We start from the raw sequence: 21,442 nt of genomic DNA on the forward strand, positions 1-21,442 counted from the left end.
CTTAGTTCCCCACCTCATCGCGACCTATAGCCTCACATCCTTTGAAAACCCCAGAGGTACGCGGAGATCAGTGCCTCCAAAGGAGACGATGCCTGACTCCTCGTGAAACTTGATAGGAGTCCCAGGATTCCTGTGGCACTTGGAAAGGGACACTTGGTCTCCCGCCTCAGCTGGAGAGGCGTCCCAATTGCCCTGCCAAGCCTCGAGGAGAATCCAGAGTTGTCCCTCGCAACTAGGCAGGAGTCCTGACGACGCTGAAGAAACACGTGGGTGGAAGGGCCATCCCCGTCGTAACTCGAGAATATACCCCAGGTTCGCGCCGCAACTCGAGAAAAACCATGAGACTTCCCCCTCGCCGCGAGATGAGGCCCGATTCCCCTGCACTGCCTGCAGAGCAATTCTGTGTTGCACATCACACATGAAAGGAGCCTTGATTTCCTTGATGGCACTCCAGAGAAACCCCAAGAACACTGTTTCAAGGCTAGAGGGATCCTGAGGTCACTGTAGCAACACGAAAGAGCTCCGTGGGCCAAAAATCAACTCGAGATGAGAGGTTAGTCCCTGGCTTCGACTCCAGAGGAATACCACCTTACCACAAGCACCTTAAGAGAAGGCTTCTCTCAGCTCTAGGTATGTGAGAGGGACCCTGAGTTTGCAGCCTCAAGTGGAATGGACATCGCGATGCCCTGACTCGAAATAAGGCCGGATATCCCTGCAGTGACTTGAATGCAGGCTCGTCTTGCAGCTCCCAAGAAGAAAGGATGTCTGAATCCCCTGTGGAGACCACAGAGAAACACCTAGTTCCCCACCTCATCGCGACCGGAGGCCTCACATCCTTTGAAAACTCCAGAGGTACGCGGAGATCAGTGCCTCGAAAGGAGACGATGCCTGACTCCTCGTGAAACTTGATAGGAGACCCAGGATTCCTGTGGCACGTGGAAAGGGACCCTTGGTCTCCCGTCTCAGCTGGAGAGGCGTCCCAATTGCCCTGCAAAGCCTCGAGGAGAATCCCGAGTTGTCCCTCGCAACTAGGCAGGAGTCCTGACGTCGCTGAAGAAACACGTGGGTGGAAGGGCCATCCCCGTCGTAACTCGAGAATATACCCCAGGTTCCCGCCGCAACTCGAGAAAAACCATGAGACTTCCCCCTCGCCGCGAGATGAGGCCCGATTCCCCTGCACTGCGTGCAGAGCAATTCCGTCTTGCACATCACACATGAAAGGAGCCTTGATTTCCTTGATTGCACTCCAGAGAAACCCCAAGAGCACTGTTTCAAGGCTAGAGGGATCCTGAGGTTACTGTAGCAACACGAAAGAGCTCCGTGGGCCAAAAATCAACTCGAGATGAGAGATTAGTTCCTGGCTTCGACTCCAGAGGAATACCACCTTATCACAAGCACCTCAAGAGGAGGCTTCTCTCAGCTCTAGGTATGTGAGAGGGACCCTGAGTTTGCGGCCTCAAGTGGATTTGACACCGCGATGCCCTGACTCAAAATAAGGCCGGATATCCCTGCAGTGACTTGAATGCAGGCTCGTCTTGCATCTCCCAAGAAGAAAGGATGTCTGAATCCCCTGTGGAGACCACAGAGAAACACCTAGTTCCCCACCTCATCGCGACCGGAGGCCTCACATCCTTTGAAAACTCCAGAGGTACGCGGAGATCAGTGCCTCCAAAGGAGACGATGCCTGACTCCTCGTGAAACTTGATAGGAGACCCAGGATTCCTGTGGCACGTGGAAAGGGACCCTTGGTCTCCCGTCTCAGCTGGAGAGGCGTCCCAATTGCCCTGCAAAGCCTCGAGGAGAATCCCGAGTTGTCCCTCGCAACTAGGCAGGAGTCCTGACGTCGCTGAAGAAACACGTGGGTGGAAGGGCCATCCCCGTCGTAACTCGAGAATATACCCCAGGTTCCCGCCGCAACTCGAGAAAAACCATGAGACTTCCCCCTCGCCGCGAGATGAGGCCCGATTCCCCTGCACTGCGTGCAGAGCAATTCCGTCTTGCACATCACACATGAAAGGAGCCTTGATTTCCGTGATTGCACTCCAGAGAAACCCCAAGAGCACTGTTTCAAGGCTAGAGGGATCCTGAGGTTACTGTAGCAACACGAAAGAGCTCCGTGCGCCAGAAATCAACTCGAGATGAGAGATTAGTCCCTGGCTTCGACTCCAGAGGAATACCACCTTATCACAAGCACCTCAAGAGGAGGCTTCTCTCAGCTCTAGGTATGTGAGAGGGACCCTGAGTTTGCGGCCTCAAGTGGATTTGACACCGCGATGCCCTGACTCAAAATAAGGCCGGATATCCCTGCAGTGACTTGAATGCAGGCTCGTCTTGCATCTCCCAAGCAGAAAGGATGTCTGAATCGCCTGTGGAGACCACAGAGAAACACCTAGTTCCCCACCTCATCGCGATCGGAGGCCTCACATCCTTTGAAAACTCCAGAGGTACGCGGAGATCAGTGCCTCCAAAGGAGACGATGCTTGAATCCTCGTGAAACTTGATAGGAGTCCCAGGATTCTTGTGGCACGTTGAAAGGGACCCTTGGTCTCCCGCCTCAGCTGGAGAGGCGTTCCAATTGCCGTGCCAAGCCTCGAGGAGAATCCCGAGTTGTCCCTCGCAACTAGGCAGGAGTCCTGACGTGGCTGAACAAACACGTGTGTGGAAGGGCCATCCCCGTCGTAACTCGAGAATATACCCCAGGTTCCCGCCGCAACTCGAGAAAAACCATGAGACTTCCCCCTCGATGCGAGATGAGGCCCGATTCCCCTGTACTGCGTGCAGAGCAATTCCGTGTTGCACATCACACATGAAAGGAGCCTTGATTTCCTTGATGGCACTCCAGAGAAACCCCAAGAACACTGTTTCAAGGATAGAGGGATCCTGAGGTCACTGTAGCAACACGAAAGAACTCTGTGGACCAAAAATCAACTCGAAAAGAGAGGTTAGTCCCTGGATTCGTTTCCAGAGGAATACCACCTTACCACAAGCACCTCAAGAGGAGGCTTCTCTCAGCTCTAGGTATGTGAGAGGGACCCTGAGTTTGCGGCCTCAAGTGGAATGGACACCGCGATGCCCTGACGCGAAATAAGGCTGGATATCCCTGCAGTGACTTGAATGCAGGCTCGTCTTGCATCTCCCAAGATGAAAGGGTGTCTGAATCCCCTGTGGAGACCACAGAGAAAGACCTAGTTCCCCACCTCATCGCGACCGGAGGCCTCACATCCTTTGAAAACTCCAGAGGTACGCGGAGATCAGTGCCTCCAAAGGAGACGATGCCTGACTCCTCGTGAAACTTGATAGGAGTCCCAGGATTCCTGTGGCACGTGGAAAGGGACCCTTGGTCTCCCGCCTCAGCTGGAGAGGCGTCCCAATTGCCTTGCCAAGCCTCGAGTAGAATCCCGAGTTGTGTCTCGCAACTAGGCAAGAGTCCTGACGTGGCTGAACAAACACGTGTGTGGAAGGGCCATCCCCGTCGTAACTCGAGAATATACCCCAGGTTTCCGCCGCAACTCGAGAAAAACCATGAGACTTCCCCCTCGCCGCGAGATGAGGCCCGATTCCCCTGCACTGCGTGCAGAGCAATTCTGTGTTGCACATCACACATGAAAGGAGCCTTGATTTCCTTCATGGCACTCCAGAGAAACCCCAAGAACACTGTTTCAAGGATAGAGGGATCCTGAGGTCACTGTAGCAACACGAAAGAGCTCCGTGGACCAAAAATCAACTCGAGATGAGAGGTTAGTCCCTGGCTTCGACTCCAGAGGAATACCACCTTACCACAAGCACCTCAAGAGGAGGCTTCTCTCAGCTCTAGGTATGTGAGAGGGACCCTGAGTTTGCGGCCTCAAGTGGAATGGACACCGCGATGCCCTGACTCGAAATAAGGCCGGATATCGCTGCAGTGACTGGAATGCAGGCTCGTCTTGCATCTCCCAAGACGAAAGGGTGTCTGAATCCCCTGTGGAGACCACAGAGAAAGACCTAGTTCTCCACCTCATCGCGACAGGAGGCCTCAAAACCTTTGAAAACTCCAGAGGTATGCGGAGATCAGTGCCTCCAAAGGAGACGATGCCTGACACCTCATGAAACTTGATAGGAGACCCAGGATTCCTGTGGCACGTGGAAAGGGGCCCTTGGTCTCCCGTCTCAGCTGGAGAGGCGTCCCAATTGCCCTGCCAAGCCTCGAGGAGAATCCAGAGTTGTCCCTCGCAACTAGGCAGGAGTCCTGACGTCGCTGAAGAAACACGTGGGTGGAAGGGCCATCCCCGTCGTAACTCGAGAATATACCCCAGGTTCCCGCCGCAACTCGGGAAAAACCATGAGACTTCCCCCTCGCCGCGAGATGAGGCCCGATTCCCCTGCACTGCATGCAGAGCAATTCCGTGTTGCACATCACACATGAGAGGAGCCTTGATTTCCTTGATGGCACTCCAGAGAAACCCCAAGAACACTGTTTCAAGGATAGAGGGATCCTGAGGTCACTGTAGCAACACGAAAGAGCTCCGTGGACCAAGAATCAACACGAGATGAGAGGTTAGTCCCTGGCTTCGACTCCTGAGGAATACCACCTTACCACAAGCACCTCAAGAGGAGGCTTCTCTCAGCTCTAGGTATGTGAGAGGGACCCTGAGTTTGCGGCCTCAAGTGGAATGGACACCGCGATGCCCTGACTCGAAATAAGGCCGGATATCCCTGCAGTGACTTGAATGCAGGCTCGTCTTGCATCTCCCAAGAAGAAAGGATGTCTGAATCCCCTGTGGAGACGACAGAGAAACACCTAGTTCCCCACCTCATCGCGACCGGAGGCCTCACATCCTTTGAAAACTCCAGAGGTACGCGGAGATCAGTGCCTCCAAAGGAGACGATGCCTGACTCCTGGTGAAACTTCATAGGAGTCCCAGGATTCTTGTGGCACGTGGAAAGGGACCCTTGGTCTCCCGCCTCAGCTGGAGAGGCGTTCCAATTGCCCTGCCAAGCCTCGAGGAGAATCCCGAGTTGTCCCTCGCAACTAGGCAGGAGTCCTGACATGGCTGAACAAACACGTGGGTGGAAGGGCCATCCCCGTCGTAACTCGAGAATGTACCCCAGGTTCCCGCCGCAACTCGAGAAAAACCATGAGACTTCCCCCTCGATGCGAGATGAGGCCCGATTCCCCTGTACTGCGTGCAGAGCAATTCCGTCTTGCACATCACACATGAAAGGAGCCTTGATTTCCTTGATGGCACTCCAGAGAAACCCCAAGAACACTGTTTCAAGGATAGAGGGATCCTGAGGTCACTGTAGCAACACGAAAGAACTCTGTGGACCAAAAATCAACTCGAAAAGAGAGGTTAGTCCCTGGATTCGTCTCCAGAGGAATACCACCTTACCACAAGCACCTGAAGAGGAGGCTTCTCTCAGCTCTAGGTATGTGAGAGGGACCCTGAGTTTGCAGCCTCAAGTGGAATGGACACTGAGATGCCCTGACTCGAAATAAGGCCGGATATCCCTGCAGTGACTTCAATGCAGGCTCGTCTTGCATCTCCCAGGACGAAAGGATGTCTGAATCCCCTGTGGAAAGCACAGAGAAAGACTTAGTTCCCCACTTCATCGCGACCAATAGCCTCAAATCCTTTGAAAACTCCAGAGGTACGCGGAGATCAGTGCCTCCAAAGGAGACGATGCCTGACTCCTCGTGAAACTTGATAGGAGTCCCAGGATTCCTGTGGCACTTGGAAAGGGACACTTGGTCTCCCGCCTCAGCTGGAGAGGCGTCCCAATTGCCTTGACAAGCCTCGAGGAGAATCCCGAGTTGTGTCTCGCAACTAGGCAAGAGTCCTGACGTGGCTGAACAAACACGTGTGTGGAAGGGCCATCCCCGTCGTAACTTGAGAATATACCCCAGGTTCCCGCCGCAACTCGAGAAAAACCATGAGACTTCCCCCTCGATGCGAGATGAGGCCCGATTCCCCTGTACTGCGTGCAGAGCAATTCCGTCTTGCACATCACACATGAAAGGAGCCTTGATTTCCTTGATGGCTCTCCAGAGAAACCCCAAGAACACTGTTTCAAGGCTAGAGGGATCCTGAGGTCACTGTAGCAACACGAAAGAACTCTGTGGACCACAAATCAACTCGAAAAGAGAGGTTAGTCCCTGGATTCGTCTCCAGAGGAATACCACCTTACCACAAGCACCTCAAGAGGAGGCTTCTCTCAGCTCTAGGTATGTGAGAGGGACCCTGAGTTTGCGGCCTCAAGTGGAATGGACACCGCGATGCCCTGACTCGAAATAAGGCCGGATATCCCTGCAGTGACTTGAATGCAGGCTCGTCTTGCATCTCCCAAGACGAAAGGATGTCTGAATCCCCTGTGGAAAGCACAGAGAAAGACTTAGTTCCCCACCTCATCGCGACCGATAGCCTCACATCCTTTGAAAACTCCAGAGGTACGCGGAGATCAGTGCCTCCAAAGGAGACGATGCCTGACTTCTCGTGAAACTTGGTAGGAGTCCCAGGATTCCTGTGGCACTTGGATAGGGACACTTGGTCTCCCGCCTCAGCTGGAGAGGCGTCCCAATTGCCCTGCCAAGCCTCGAGGAGAATCCAGAGTTGTCCCTCGCAACTAGGCAGGAGTCCTGACGTCGCTGAAGAAACACGTGTGTGGAAGGGCCATCCCCGCCGTAACTCGAGAATATACCCCAGGTTCCCGCCGCAACTCGAGAAAAACCATGAGACTTCCCCCTCGCCGCGAGATGAGGCCCGATTTCCCTGCACTGTGTGCAGAGCAATTCTGTGTTGCACATCACACATGAAAGGAGCCTTGATTTCCTTCATGGCACTCCAGAGAAACCCCAAGAACACTGTTTCAAGGCTAGAGGGATCCTGAGGTCACTGTAGCAACACGAAAGAGTTCCGTGGACCAAAAATCAACTCGAGATGAGAGGTTAGTCCCTGGCTTCGACTCCAGAGGAATACCACCTTACCACAAGCACCTCAAGAGGAGGCTTCTCTCAGCTCTAGGTATGTGAGAGGGACCCTGAGTTTGCGGCCTCAAGTGGAATGGACACCGCGATGCCCTGACTCGAAATAAGGCCGGATATCCCTGCAGTGACTTCAATGCAGGCTCGTCTTGCATCTCCCAAGACGAAAGGGTGTCTGAATCCCCTGAGGAGACCACAGAGAAAGACCTAGTTCCCCACCTCATCGCGACAGGAGGCCTCAAATCCTTTGAAAATTCCAGAGGTATGCGGAGATCAGTGCCTCCAAAGGAGACGATGCCTGACTCCTCGTGAAATTTGATAGGAGACCCAGTATACCTGTGGCACGTGGAAAGGGACCCTTGGTCTCCCGTCTCAGCTGGAGAGGCGTCCCAATTGCCCTGCAAAGCCTCGAGGAGAATCCCGAGTTGTCCCTCGCTACTAGGCAGGAGTCCTGGCGTCGCTGAAGAAACACGTGGGTGGAAGGGCCATCCCCGTCGTAACTTGAGAATATACCCCAGGTTCCCGCCGCAACTCGAGAAATATCATGAGACTTCCCCCTCGCCGCGAGATGAGGCCCGATTCCCCTGCACTGCGTGCAGAGCAATTCCGTGTTGCACATCACACATGAAAGGAGCCTTGATTTCCTTGATGGCACTCCAGAGAAACCCCAAGAACACTGTTTCAAGGATAGAGGGATCCTGAGGTCACTGTAGCAACACGAAAGAACTCTGTGGACCCCAAATCAACTCGAAAAGAGAGGTTAGTCCCTGGATTCGTCTCCAGAGGAATACCACCTTACCACAAGCACCTCAAGAGGAGGCTTCTCTCAGCTCTAGGTATGTGAGAGGGACCCTGAGTTTGCGGCCTCAAGTGGAATGGACACCGCGATGCCCTGACTCGAAATAAGGCCGGATATCCCTGCAGTGACTTGAATGCAGGCTCGTCTTGCATCTCCCAAGACGAAAGGATGTCTGAATCCCCTGTGGAAAGCACAGAGAAAGACTTAGTTCCCCACCTCATCGCGACCGATAGCCTCACATCCTTTGAAAACTCCAGAGGTACGCGGAGATCAGTGCCTCCAAAGGAGACGATGCCTGACTTCTCGTGAAACTTGATAGGAGTCCCAGGATTCCTGTGGCACTTGGAAAGGGACACTTGGTCTCCCGCCTCAGCTGGAGAGGCGTCCCAATTGCCTTGCCAAGCCTCGAGGAGAATCCCGAGTTGTCCCTCGCAACTAGGCAAGAGTCCTGACGTGGTTGAACAAACACGTGTGTGGAAGGGCCATCCCCGTCGTAACTCGAGAATATAACCCAGGTTCCCGCCGCAACTCGAGAAAAACCATGAGACTTCCCTCTCGCCGCGAGATGAGGCCCGATGCCCCTGCACTGCGTGCAGAGCAATTCTGTGTTGCACATCACACCTGAAAGGAGCCTTGATTTCCTTCATGGCACTCCAGAGAAACCCCAAGAACACTGTTTCAAGGCTAGAGGGATCCTGAGGTCACTGTAGCAACACGAAAGAGCTCCGTGGACCAAAAATCAACTTAAGATGAGAGGTTAGTCCCTGGCTTCGACTCCAGAGGAATAACACCTTACCACAAGCACCTCAAGAGGAGGCTTCTCTCAGCTCTAGGTATGTGAGAGGGACCCTGAGTTTGTGGCCTCAAGTGGAATGGACACCGCGATGCCCTGACTCGAAATAAGGCCGGATATCCCTGCAGTGACTGGAATGCAGGCTCGTCTTGCATCTCCCAAGACGAAAGGGTGTCTGAATCCCCTGTGGAGACCACAGAGAAAGACCTAGTTCCCCACGTCATCGCGACAGGAGGCCTCAAATCCTTTGAAAATTCCAGAGGTATGCGGAGATCAGTGCCTCCAAAGGAGACGATGCCTGACTCCTCGTGAAACTTGATAGGAGACCCAGTATTCCTGTGGCACGTGGAAAGGGACCCTTGGTCTCCCGTCTCAGCTGGAGAGGCGTCCCAATTGCCCTGCAAAGCCTCGAGGAGAATCCCGAGTTGTCCCTCGCTACTAGGCAGGAGTCCTGGCGTCGCTGAAGAAACACGTGGGTGGAAGGGCCATCCCCGTCGTAACTCGAGAATATACCCCAGGTTCCCGCCGCAACTCGAGAAAAACCATGAGTCTTCCCCCTCGCTGCGAGATGAGGCCCGATTCCCCTGCACTGCGTGCAGACCAATTCTGTGTTGCACATCACACATGAAAGGAGCCTTGATTTCCTTGATGGCACTCCAGAGAAACCCCAAGAACACTGTTTCAAGGCTAGAGGGATCCTGAGGTCACTGTAGCAACACGAAAGAGCTCCGTGGACCAAGAATCAACACGAGATGAGAGGTTAGTCCCTGGCTTCGACTCCAGAGGAATACCACCTTACCACAAGCACCTCAAGAGGAGGCTTCTCTCAGCTCTAGATATGTGAGAGGGACCCTGAGTTTGCGGCCTCAAGTGGAATGGACACCGCGATGCCCTGACGCGAAATAAGGCTGGATATCCCTGCAGTGACTTGAATGCAGGCTCGTCTTGCATCTCCCAAGATGAAAGGATGTCTGAATCCCCTGTGGAGACCACAGAGAAAGACCTAGTTCCCCACCTCATCGCGACCGGAGGCCTCACATCCTTTGAAAACTCCAGAGGTACGCGGAGATCAGTGCCTCCAAAGGAGACGATGCCTGACTGCTCGTGAAACTTGATAGGAGTCCCAGTATTCTTGTGGCCCGTGGAAAGGGACCCTTGGTCTCCCGCCTCAGCTGGAGAGGCGTTCCAATTGCCCTGCCAAGCCTCGAGGAGAATCCCGAGTTGTCCCTCGCAACTAGGCAGGAGTCCTGACGTGGCTGAACAAACACGTGGGTGGAAGGGCCATCCCCGTCGTAACTCGAGAATATACCCCAGGTTCCCGCCGCAACTCGAGAAAAACCATGAGACTTCCCGCTCGATGCGAGATGAGGCCCGATTCCCCTGTACTGCGTGCAGAGAAATTCCGTCTTGCACATCACACATGAAAGGAGCCTTGATTTCCTTGATGGCACTCCAGAGAAACCCCAAGAACACTGTTTCAAGGATAGAGGGATCCTGAGGTCACTGTAGCAACACGAAAGAACTCTGTGGACCAAAAATCAACTCGAAAAGAGAGGTTAGTCCCTGGCTTCGACTCCAGAGGAATACCACCTTACCACAAGCACCTCAAGAGGAGGCTTCTCTCAGCTCTAGGTATGTGAGAGGGACCCTGAGTTTGCGGCCTCAAGTGGAATGGACACCGCGATGCCCTGACTCGAAATAAGGCCGGATATCCCTGCAGTGACTTCAATGCAGGCTCGTCTTGCATCTGCCAGGACGAAAGGATGTCTGAATCCCCTGTGGAAAGCACAGAGAAAGACTTAGTTCCCCACCTCATCGCGACCGATAGCCTCACATCCTTTGAAAACTCCAGAGGTACGCGGAGATCAGTGCCTCCAAAGGAGACGATGCCTGACTCCTCGTGAAACTTGATAGGAGTCCCAGGATTCCTGTGGCACTTGGAAAGGGACACTTGGTCTCCCGCCTCAGCTGGAGAGGCGTCCCAATTGCCCTGCCAAGCCTCGAGGAGAATCCAGAGTTGTCCCTCGCAACTAGGCAGGAGTCCTGACGTGGATGAACAAACACGTGGGTGGAAGGGCCATCCCCGTCGTAACTCGAGAATATACCCCAGGTTCCCGCCGCAACTCGAGAAAAACCATGAGACTTCCCCCTCGCCGCGAGATGAGGCCCGATTCCCCTGCACTGCGTGCAGAGCAATTCCGTGTTGCACATCACACATGAAAGGAGCCTTGATTTCCTTGATGGCACTCCAGAGAAACCCCAAGAACACTGTTTCAAGGCTAGAGGGATCCTGAGGTCACTGTAGCAACACGAAAGAGCTCCGTGGGCCAAAAATCAACTCGAGATGAGAGGTTAGTCCCTGGCTTCGACTCCAGAGGAATACCACCTTACCACAAGCACCTCAAGAGGAGGCTTCTCTCAGCACTAGGTATGTGAGAGGGACCCTGAGTTTGCGGCCTCAAGTGGAATGGACACCGCGATGCCCTGACTCGAAAGAAGGCCGGATATCCCTGCAGTGACTGGAATGCAGGCTCGTCTTGCATCTCCCAAGACGAAACGGTGTCTGAATCCCCTGTGGAGACCACAGAGAAACACCTAGTTCCCCACCTCATCGCGACAGGAGGCCTCAAATCCTTTGAAAACTCCAGAGGTATGCGGAGATCAGTGCCTCCAAAGGAGACAATGCCTGACTCCTCGTGAAACTTGATAGGAGACCCAGGATTCCTGTGGCACGTGGAAAGGGACCCTTGGTCTCCCGTCTCAGCTGGAGAGGCGTCCCAATTGCCCTGCAAAGCCTCGACGAGAATCCCGAGTTGTCCCTCGCAACTAGGCAGGAGTCCTGACATGGCTGAACACACACGTGTGTGGAAGGGTCATCCCCGTCGTAACTCGAGAATATACCCCAGGTTCCCGCCGCAACTGGAGAAAAACCATGAGACTTCCCCCTCTCCACAAAATGAGGCCCGATTCCCCTGCACTGCGTGCAGAGCAATTCCGTGTTGCACATCACACATGAAAGGAGCCTTGATTTTCTTGATTGCACTCCAGAGAAACCCCAAGAACACTGTTTCAAGGCTAGAGGGATCCTGAGGTCACTGTAGCAACACGAAAGAGCTCCGTGGACCAAGAATCAACACGAGATGAGAGGTTAGTCCCTGGCTTCGACTCCTGAGGAATACCACCTTACCACAAGCACCTCAAGAGGAGGCTTCTCTCAGCTCTAGGTATGTGAGAGGGACCCTGAGTTTGCGGCCTCAAGTGGAATGGACACCGCGATGCCCTGACTCGAAATAAGGCCGGATATCCCTGCAGTGACTTCAATGCAGGCTCGTCTTGCATCTCCCAAGCAGAAAGGATGTCTGAATCCCCTGTGGAGACCACAGAGAAAGACCTAGTTCCCCACCTCATCGCGACCGATAGCCTCACATCCTTTGAAAACTCCAGAGGTACGCGGAGATCAGTGCCTCCAAAGGAGACGATGCCTGACTCCTCGTGAAACTTGATAGGAGTCCCAGGATTCTTGTGGCACGTGGAAAGGGACCCTTGGTCTCCCGCCTCAGCTGGAGAGGCGTTCCAATTGCCCTGCCAAGCCTCGAGGAGAATCCCGAGTTGTCCCTCGCAACTAGGCAGGAGTCCTGACGTGGCTGAACAAACACGTGTGTGGAAGGGCCATCCCCGTCGTAACTCGAGAATATACCCCAGGTTCCCGCCGCAACTCGAGAAAAACCATGAGACTTCCCCCTCGATGCGAGATGAGGCCCGATTCCCCTGTACTGCGTGCAGAGCAATTCCGTCTTGCACATCACACATGAAAGGAGCCTTGATTTCCTTGATGGCACTCCAGAGAAACCCCAAGAACACTCTTTCAAGGATAGAGGGATCCTGAGGTCACTGTAGCAACACGAAAGAGCTCCGTGGACCAAAAATCAACTCGAGATGAGAGGTTAGTCCCTGGATTCGTCTCCAGAGGAATACCACCTTACCACAAGCACCTCAAGAGGAGGCTTCTCTCAGCTCTAGGTATGTGAGAGGGACCCTGAGTTTGCGGCCTCAAGTGGAATGGACACCGCGATGCCCTGACTCGAAATAAGGCCGGATATCCCTGCAGTGACTTCAATGCAGGCTCGTCTTGCATCTGCCAGGACGAAAGGATGTCTGAATCCCCTGTGGAAAGCACAGAAAGACTTAGTTCCCCACCTCATCGCGACCGATAGCCTCACATCCTTTGAAAACTCCAGAGGTACGCGGAGATCAGTGCCTCCAAAGGAGACGATGCCTGACTCCTCGTGAAACTTGATAGGAGTCCCAGGATTCCTGTGGCACTTGGAAAGGGACACTTGGTCTCCCGCCTCAGCTGGAGAGGCGTCCCAATTGCCCTGCCAAGCCTCGAGGAGAATCCAGAGTTGTCCCTCGCAACAAGGCAGGAGTCCTGACGTCGCTGAAGAAACACGTGGGTGGAAGGGCCATCCCCGTCGTAACTCGAGAATATACCCCAGGTTCCCGCCGCAACTCGAGAAAAACCATGAGACTTCCCCCTCGCCGCGAGATGAGGCCCGATTCCCCTGCACTGCGTGCAGAGCAATTCCGTGTTGCACATCACACATGAAAGGAGCCTTGATTTCCTTGATGGCACTCCAGAGAAACCCCAAGAGCACTGTTTCAAGGCTAGAGGGATCCTGAGGTCACTGTAGCAACACGAAAGAGCTCCGTGGGCCAAAAATCAACTCGAGATGAGAGGTTAGTCCCTGGCTTCGACTCCAGAGGAATACCACCTTACCACAAGCACCTCAAGAGGAGGCTTCTCTCAGCTCTAGGTATGTGAGAGGGACCCTGAGTTTGCGGCCTCAAGTGGAATGGACACCGCGATGCCCTGACTCGAAATAAGGCCGGATATCCCTGCAGTGACTTGAATGCAGGCTCGTCTTGCATCTCCCAAGAAGAAAGGATGTCTGAATCCCCTGTGGAGACCACAGAGAAACACCTAGTTCCCCACCTCATCGCGACCGGAGGCCTCACATCCTTTGAAAACTCCAGAGTTACGCGGAGATCAGTGCCTCCAAAGGAGACGATGCCCGACTCCTCGTGAAACTTGATAGGAGTCCCAGGATTCTTGTGGCACGTGGAAAGGGACCCTTGGTGTCCCGCCTCAGCTGGAGAGGCGTTCCAATTGCCGTGCCAAGCCTCGAGGAGAATCCCGAGTTGTCCCGCGCAACTAGGCAGGAGTCCTGACGTGGCTGAACAAACACGTGGGTGGAAGGGCCATCCCCGTCGTAACTCGAGAATATACCCCAGGTTCCCGCCGCAACTCGAGAAAAACCATGAGACTTCCCCCTCGATGCGAGATGAGGCCCGATTCCCCTGTACTGCGTGCAGAGCAATTCCGTCTTGCACATCACACATGAAAGGAGCCTTGATTTCCTTGATGGCACTCCAGAGAAACCCCAAGAACACTGTTTCAAGGATAGAGGGATCCTGAGGTCACTGTAGCAACACGAAAGAACTCTGTGGACCAAAAATCAACTCGAAAAGAGAGGTTAGTCCCTGGATTCGTCTCCAGAGGAATACCACCTTACCACAAGCACCTCAAGAGGAGGCTTCTCTCAGCTCTAGGTATGTGAGAGGGACCCTGAGTTTGCGGCCTCAAGTGGAATGGACACCGCGATGCCCTGACTCGAAATAAGGCCGGATATCCCTGCAGTGACTTGAATGCAGGCTCGTCTTGCATCTCCCAGGACGAAAGGATGTCTGAATCCCCTGTGGAAAGCACAGAGAAAGACTTAGTTCCCCACCTCATCGCGACCTATAGCCTCACATCCTTTGAAAACCCCAGAGGTACGCGGAGATCAGTGCCTCCAAAGGAGACGATGCCTGACTCCTCGTGAAACTTGATAGGAGTCCCAGGATTCCTGTGGCACTTGGAAAGGGACACTTGGTCTCCCGCCTCAGCTGGAGAGGCGTCCCAATTGCCCTGCCAAGCCTCGAGGAGAATCCAGAGTTGTCCCTCGCAACTAGGCAGGAGTCCTGACGTCGCTGAAGAAACACGTGGGTGGAAGGGCCATCCCCGTCGTAACTCGAGAATATACCCCAGGTTCCCGCCGCAACTCGAGAAAAACCATGAGACTTCCCCCTCGCCGCGAGATGAGGCCCGATTCCCCTGCACTGCGTGCAGAGCAATTCCGTCTTGCACATCACACATGAAAGGAGCCTTGATTTCCTTGATTGCACTCCAGAGAAACCCCAAGAGCACTGTTTCAAGGCTAGAGGGATCCTGAGGTCACTGTAGCAACACGAAAGAGCTCCGTGCGCCAAAAATCAACTCGAGATGAGAGATTAGTCCCTGGCTTCGACTCCAGAGGAATACCACCTTATCACAAGCACCTCAAGAGGAGGCTTCTCTCAGCTCAAGGTATGTGAGAGGGACCCTGAGTTTGCGGCCTCAAGTGGATTTGACACCGCGATGCCCTGACTCAAAATAAGGCCGGATATCCCTGCAGTGACTTGAATGCAGGCTCGTCTTGCATCTCCCAAGAAGAAAGGATGTCTGAATCGCCTGTGGAGACCACAGAGAAACACCTAGTTCCCCACCTCATCGCGACCGGAGGCCTCACATCCTTTGAAAACTCCAGAGGTACGCGGAGATTAGTGCCTCCAAAGGAGACGATGCTTGACTCCTCGTGAAACTTGATAGGAGTCCCAGGATTCTTGTGGCACGTTGAAAGGGACCCTTGGTCTCCCGCCTCAGCTGGAGAGGCGTTCCAATTGCCGTGCCAAGCCTCGAGGAGAATCCCGAGTTGTCCCTCGCAACTAGGCAGGAGTCCTGACGTGGCTGAACAAACACGTGTGTGGAAGGGCCATCCCCGTCGTAACTCGAGAATATACCCCAGGTTCCCGCCGCAACTCGAGAAAAACCATGAGACTTCCCCCTCGATGCGAGATGAGGCCCGATTCCCCTGTACTGCGTGCAGAGCAATTCCGTGTTGCACATCACACATGAAAGGAGCCTTGATTTCCTTGATGGCACTCCAGAGAAACCCCAAGAACACTGTTTCAAGGATAGAGGGATCCTGAGGTCACTGTAGCAACACGAAAGAACTCTGTGGACCAAAAATCAACTCGAAAAGAGAGGTTAGTCCCTGGATTCGTCTCCAGAGGAATACCACCTTACCACAAGCACCTCAAGAGGAGGCTTCTCTCAGCTCTAGGTATGTGAGAGGGACCCTGAGTTTGCGGCCTCAAGTGGAATGGACACCGCGATGCCCTGACGCGAAATAAGGCTGGATATCCCTGCAGTGACTTGAATGCAGGCTCGTCTTGCATCTCCCAAGATGAAAGGATGTCTGAATCCCCTGTGGAGACCACAGAGAAAGACCTAGTTCCCCACCTCATCGCGATCGGAGGCCTCACATCCTTTGAAAACTCCAGAGGTACGCGGAGATCAGTGCCTCCAAAGGAGACGATGCCTGACTCCTCGTGAAAATTGATAGGAGTCCCAGGATTCCTGTGGCACGTGGAAAGGGACCCTTGGTCTCCCGCCTCAGCTGGAGAGGCGTCCCAATTGCCTTGCCAAGCCTCGAGTAGAATCCCGAGTTGTGTCTCGCAACTAGGCAAGAGTCCTGACGTGGCTGAACAAACACGTGTGTGGAAGGGCCATCCCCGTCGTAACTCGAGAATATACCCCAGGTTCCCGCCGCAACTCGAGAAAAACCATGAGACTTCCCCCTCGCCGCGAGATGAGGCCCGATTCCCCTGCACTGCGTGCAGAGCAATTCTGTGTTGCACATCACACATGAAAGGAGCCTTGATTTCCTTCATGGCACTCCAGAGAAACCCCAAGAACACTGTTTCAAGGCTAGAGGGATCCTGAGGTCACTGTAGCAACACGAAAGAGCTCCGTGGACCAAAAATCAACTCGAGATGAGAGGTTAGTCCCTGGCTTCGACTCCAGAGGAATACCACCTTACCACAAGCACCTCAAGAGGAGGCTTCTCTCAGCTCTAGGTATGTGAGAGGGACCCTGAGTTTGCGGCCTCAAGTGGAATGGACACCGCGATGCCCTGACTCGAAATAAGGCCGGATATCCCTGCAGTGACTGGAATGCAGTCTCGTCTTGCATCTCCCAAGACGAAAGGGTGTCTGAATCCCCTGTGGAGACCACAGAGAAAGACCTAGTTCTCCACCACATCGCGACAGGAGGCCTCAAAACCTTTGAAAACTCCAGAGGTATGCGGAGATCAGTGCCTCCAAAGGAGACGATGCCTGACTCCTCATGAAACTTGATAGGAGACCCAGGATTCCTGCGGCACGTGGAAAGGGGCCCTTGGTCTCCCGTCTCAGCTGGAGAGGCGTCCCAATTGCCCTGCAAAGCCTCGAGGAGAATCCCGAGTTGTCCCTCGCAACTAGGCAGGAGTCCTGACGTCGCTGAAGAAACACGTGGGTGGAAGGGCCATCCCCGTCGTAACTCGAGAATATACCCCAGGTTCCCGCCGCAACTCGAGAAAAACCATGAGACTTCCCCCTCGCCGCGATATGAGGCCCGATTCCCCTGCACTGCATGCAGAGTAATTCCGTGTTGCACATCACACATGAGAGGAGCCTTGATTTCCTTGATGGCACTCCAGAGAAACCCCAAGAACACTGTTTCAAGGATAGAGGGATCCTGAGGTCACTGTAGCAACACGAAAGAGCTCTGTGGACCAAGAATCAACACGAGATGAGAGGTTAGTCCCTGGCTTCGACTTCTGAGGAATACCACCTTACCACAAGCACCTCAAGAGGAGGCTTCTCTCAGCTCTAGGTATGTGAGAGGGACCCTGAGTTTGCGGCCTCAAGTGGAATGGACACCGCGATGCCCTGACTCGAAATAAGGCCGGATATCCCTGCAGTGACTTGAATGCAGGCTCGTCTTGCATCTCCCAAGAAGAAAGGATGTCTGAATCCCCTGTGGAGACCACAGAGAAACACCTAGTTCCCCACCTCATCGCGACCGGAGGCCTCACATCCTTTGAAAACTCCAGAGGTACGCGGAGATCAGTGCCTCCAAAGGAGACGATGCCTGACTCCTCGTGAAACTTCATAGGAGTCCCAGGATTCTTGTGGCACGTTGAAAGGGACCCTTGGTCTCCCGCCTCAGCTGGAGAGGCGTTCCAATTGCCCTGCCAAGCCTCGAGGAGAATCCCGAGTTGTCCCTCGCAACTAGGAAGGAGTCCTGACATGGCTGAACAAACACGTGGGTGGAAGGGCCATCCCCGTCGTAACTCGAGAATATACCCCAGGTTCCCGCCGCAACTCGAGAAAAACCATGAGACTTCCCCCTCGATGCGAGATGAGGCCCGATTCCCCTGTACTGCGTGCAGAGCAATTCCGTCTTGCACATCACACATGAAAGGAGCCTTGATTTCCTTGATGGCACTCCAGAGAAACCCCAAGAACACTGTTTCAAGGATAGAGGGATCCTGAGGTCACTGTAGCAACACGAAAGAACTCTGTGGACCAAAAATCAACTCGAAAAGAGAGGTTAGTCCCTGGATTCGTCTCCAGAGGAATACCACCTTACCACAAGCACCTGAAGAGGAGGCTTCTCTCAGCTCTAGGTATGTGAGAGGGACCCTGATTTTGCAGCCTCAAGTGGAATGGACACCGAGATGCCCTGACTCGAAATAAGGCCGGATATCCCTGCAGTGACTTCAATGCAGGCTCGTCTTGCATCTCCCAGGACGAAAGGATGTCTGAATCCCCTGTGGAAAGCACAGAGAAAGACTTAGTTCCCCACTTCATCGCGACCAATAGCCTCACATCCTTTGAAAACTCCAGAGGTACGCGGAGATCAGTGCCTCCAAAGGAGACGATGCCTGACTCCTCGTGAAACTTGATAGGAGTCCCAGGATTCTTGTGGCACGTGGAAAGGGACCCTTGGTCTTCCGCCTCAGCTGGAGAGGCGTTCCAATTGCCCTGCCAAGCCTCGAGGAGAATCCCGAGTTGTCCCTCGCAACTAGGCAGGAGTCCTGACGTGGCTGAACAAACACGTGGGTGGAAGGGCCATCCCCGTCGTAACTCGAGAATATACCCCAGGTTCCCGCCGCAACTCGAGAAAAACCATGAGACTTCCCCCTCGATGCGAGATGAGGCCCGATTCCCCTGTACTGCGTGCAGAGCAATTCCGTCTTGCACATCACACATGAAAGGAGCCTCGATTTACTTGATGGCTCTACAGAGAAACCCCAAGAACACTGTTTCAAGGCTAGAGGGATCCTGAGGTCACTGTAGCAACACGAAAGAACTCTGTGGACCACAAATCAACTCGAAAAGAGAGGTTAGTCCCTGGATTCGTCTCCAGAGGAATACCACCTTACCACAAGCACCTCAAGAGGAGGCTTCTCTCAGCTCTAGGTATGTGAGAGGGACCCTGAGTTTGCGGCCTCAAGTGGAATGGACACCGCAATGCCCTGACTCGAAATAAGGCCGGATATCCCTGCAGTGACTTCAATGCAGGCTCGTCTTGCATCTCCCAAGACGAAAGGATGTCTGAATCCCCTGTGGAAAGCACAGAGAAAGACTTGGTTCCCCACCTCATCGCGACCGATAGCCTCACATCCTTTGAAAACTCCAGAGGTACGCGGAGATCAGTGCCTCCAAAGGAGACGATGCCTGACTTCTCGTGAAACTTGGTAGGAGTCCCAGGATTCCTGTGGCACTTGGATAGGGACACTTGGTCTCCCGTCTCAGCTGGAGAGGCGTCCCAATTGCCCTGCCAAGCCTCGAGGAGAATCCAGAGTTGTCCCTCGCAACTAGGCAGGAGTCCTGACGTCGCTGAAGAAACACGTGGGTGGAAGGGCCATCCCTGTCGTAACTCGAGAATATACTCCAGGTTCCCGCCGCAACTCGAGAAAAACCATGAGACTTCCCCCTCGCTGCGAGATGAGGCCCGATTCCCCTGCACTGCGTGCAGAGCAATTCCGTGTTGCACATCACACATGAAAGGAGCCTTGATTTCCTTGATGGCACTCCAGAGAAACCCCAAGAACACTGTTTCAAGGCTAGAGGGATCCTGAGGTCACTGTAGCAACACGAAAGAGCTCCGTGGGCCAAAAATCAACTCGAGATGAGAGGTTAGTCCCTGGCTTCGACTCCTGAGGAATACCACCTTATCACAAGCACCTCAAGAGGAGGCTTCTCTCAGCTCTAGGTATCTGAGTGGGACCCTGAGTTTGCGGCCTCAAGTGGAATGGACACCGCGATGCCCTGACGCGAAATAAGGCTGGATATCCCTGCAGTGACTTGAATGCAGGCTCGTCTTGCATCTCCCAAGATGAAAGGATGTCTGAATCCCCTGTGGAGACCACAGAGAAAGACCTAGTTCCCCACCTCATCGCGATCGGAGGCCTCACATCCTTTGAAAACTCCAGAGGTACGCGGAGATCAGTGCCTCCAAAGGAGACGATGCCTGACTCCTCGTGAAACTTGATAGGAGTCCCAGGATTCCTGTGGCACGTGGAAAGGGACCCTTGGTCTCCCGTCTCAGCTGGAGAGGCGTCCCAATTGCCTTGCCAAGCCTCGAGGAGAATCCCGAGTTGTGTCTCGCAACTAGGCAAGAGTCCTGACGTGGCTGAACAAACACGTGTGTGGAAGGGCCATCCCCGCCGTAACTCGAGAATATACCCCAGGTTCCCGCCGCAACTCGAGAAAAACCATGAGACTTCCCCCTCGCCGCGAGATGAGGCCCGATTTCCCTGCACTGCGTGCAGAGCAATTCTGTGTTGCACATCACACATGAAAGGAGCCTTGATTTCCTTCATGGCACTCCAGAGAAACCCCAAGAACACTGTTTCAAGGCTAGAGGGATCCTGAGGTCACTGTAGCAACACGAAAGAGCTCCGTGGACCAAAAATCAACTCGAGATGAGAGGTTAGTCCCTGGCTTCGACTCCAGAGGAATACCACCTTACCACAAGCACCTCAAGAGGAGGCTTCTCTCAGCTCTAGGTATGTGAGAGGGACCCTGAGTTTGCGGCCTCAAGTGGAATGGACACCGCGATGCCCTGACTCGAAATAAGGCCAGATATCCCTGCAGTGACTGGAATGCAGGCTCGTCTTGCATCTCCCAAGACGAAAGGGTGTCTGAATCCCCTGTGGAGACCACAGAGAAAGACCTAGTTCCCCACGTCATCGCGACAGGAGGCCTCAAATCCTTTGAAAATTCCAGAGGTATGCGGAGATCAGTGCCTCCAAAGGAGACGATGCCTGACTCCTCGTGAAACTTGATAGGAGACCCAGTATTCCTGTGGCACGTGGAAAGGGACCCTTGGTCTCCCGTCTCAGCTGGAGAGGCGTCCCAATTGCCCTGCAAAGCCTCGAGGAGAATCCCGAGTTGTCCCTCGCAACTAGGCAGGAGTCCTGGCGTCGCTGAAGAAACACGTGGGTGGAAGGGCCATCCCCGTCGTAACTCGAGAATATACCCCAGGTTCCCGCCGCAACTCGAGAAAAACCATGAGACTTCCCCCTCGCCGCGAGATGAGGCCCGATTCCCCTGCACTGCGTGCAGAGCAATTCCGTGTTGCACATCACACATGAAAGGAGCCTTGATTTCCTTGATGGCACTCCAGAGAAACCCCAAGAACACTGTTTCAAGGCTAGAGGGATCCTGAGGTCACTGTAGCAACACGAAAGAACTCTGTGGACCACAAATCAACTCGAAAAGAGAGGTTAGTCCCTGGATTCGTCTCCAGAGGAATACCACCTTACCACAAGCACCTCAAGAGGAGGCTTCTCTCAGCTCTAGGTATGTGAGAGGGATCCTGAGTTTGCGGCCTCAAGTGGAATGGACACCGCGATGCCCTGACTCGAAATAAGGCCGGATATCCCTGCAGTGACTTCAATGCAGGCTCGTCTTGCATCTC

Source organism: Cervus elaphus, chromosome 22, assembly GCF_910594005.1.
Source record: "Cervus elaphus chromosome 22, mCerEla1.1, whole genome shotgun sequence".
NCBI classification, from domain to species: Eukaryota; Metazoa; Chordata; class Mammalia; order Artiodactyla; family Cervidae; genus Cervus; species Cervus elaphus.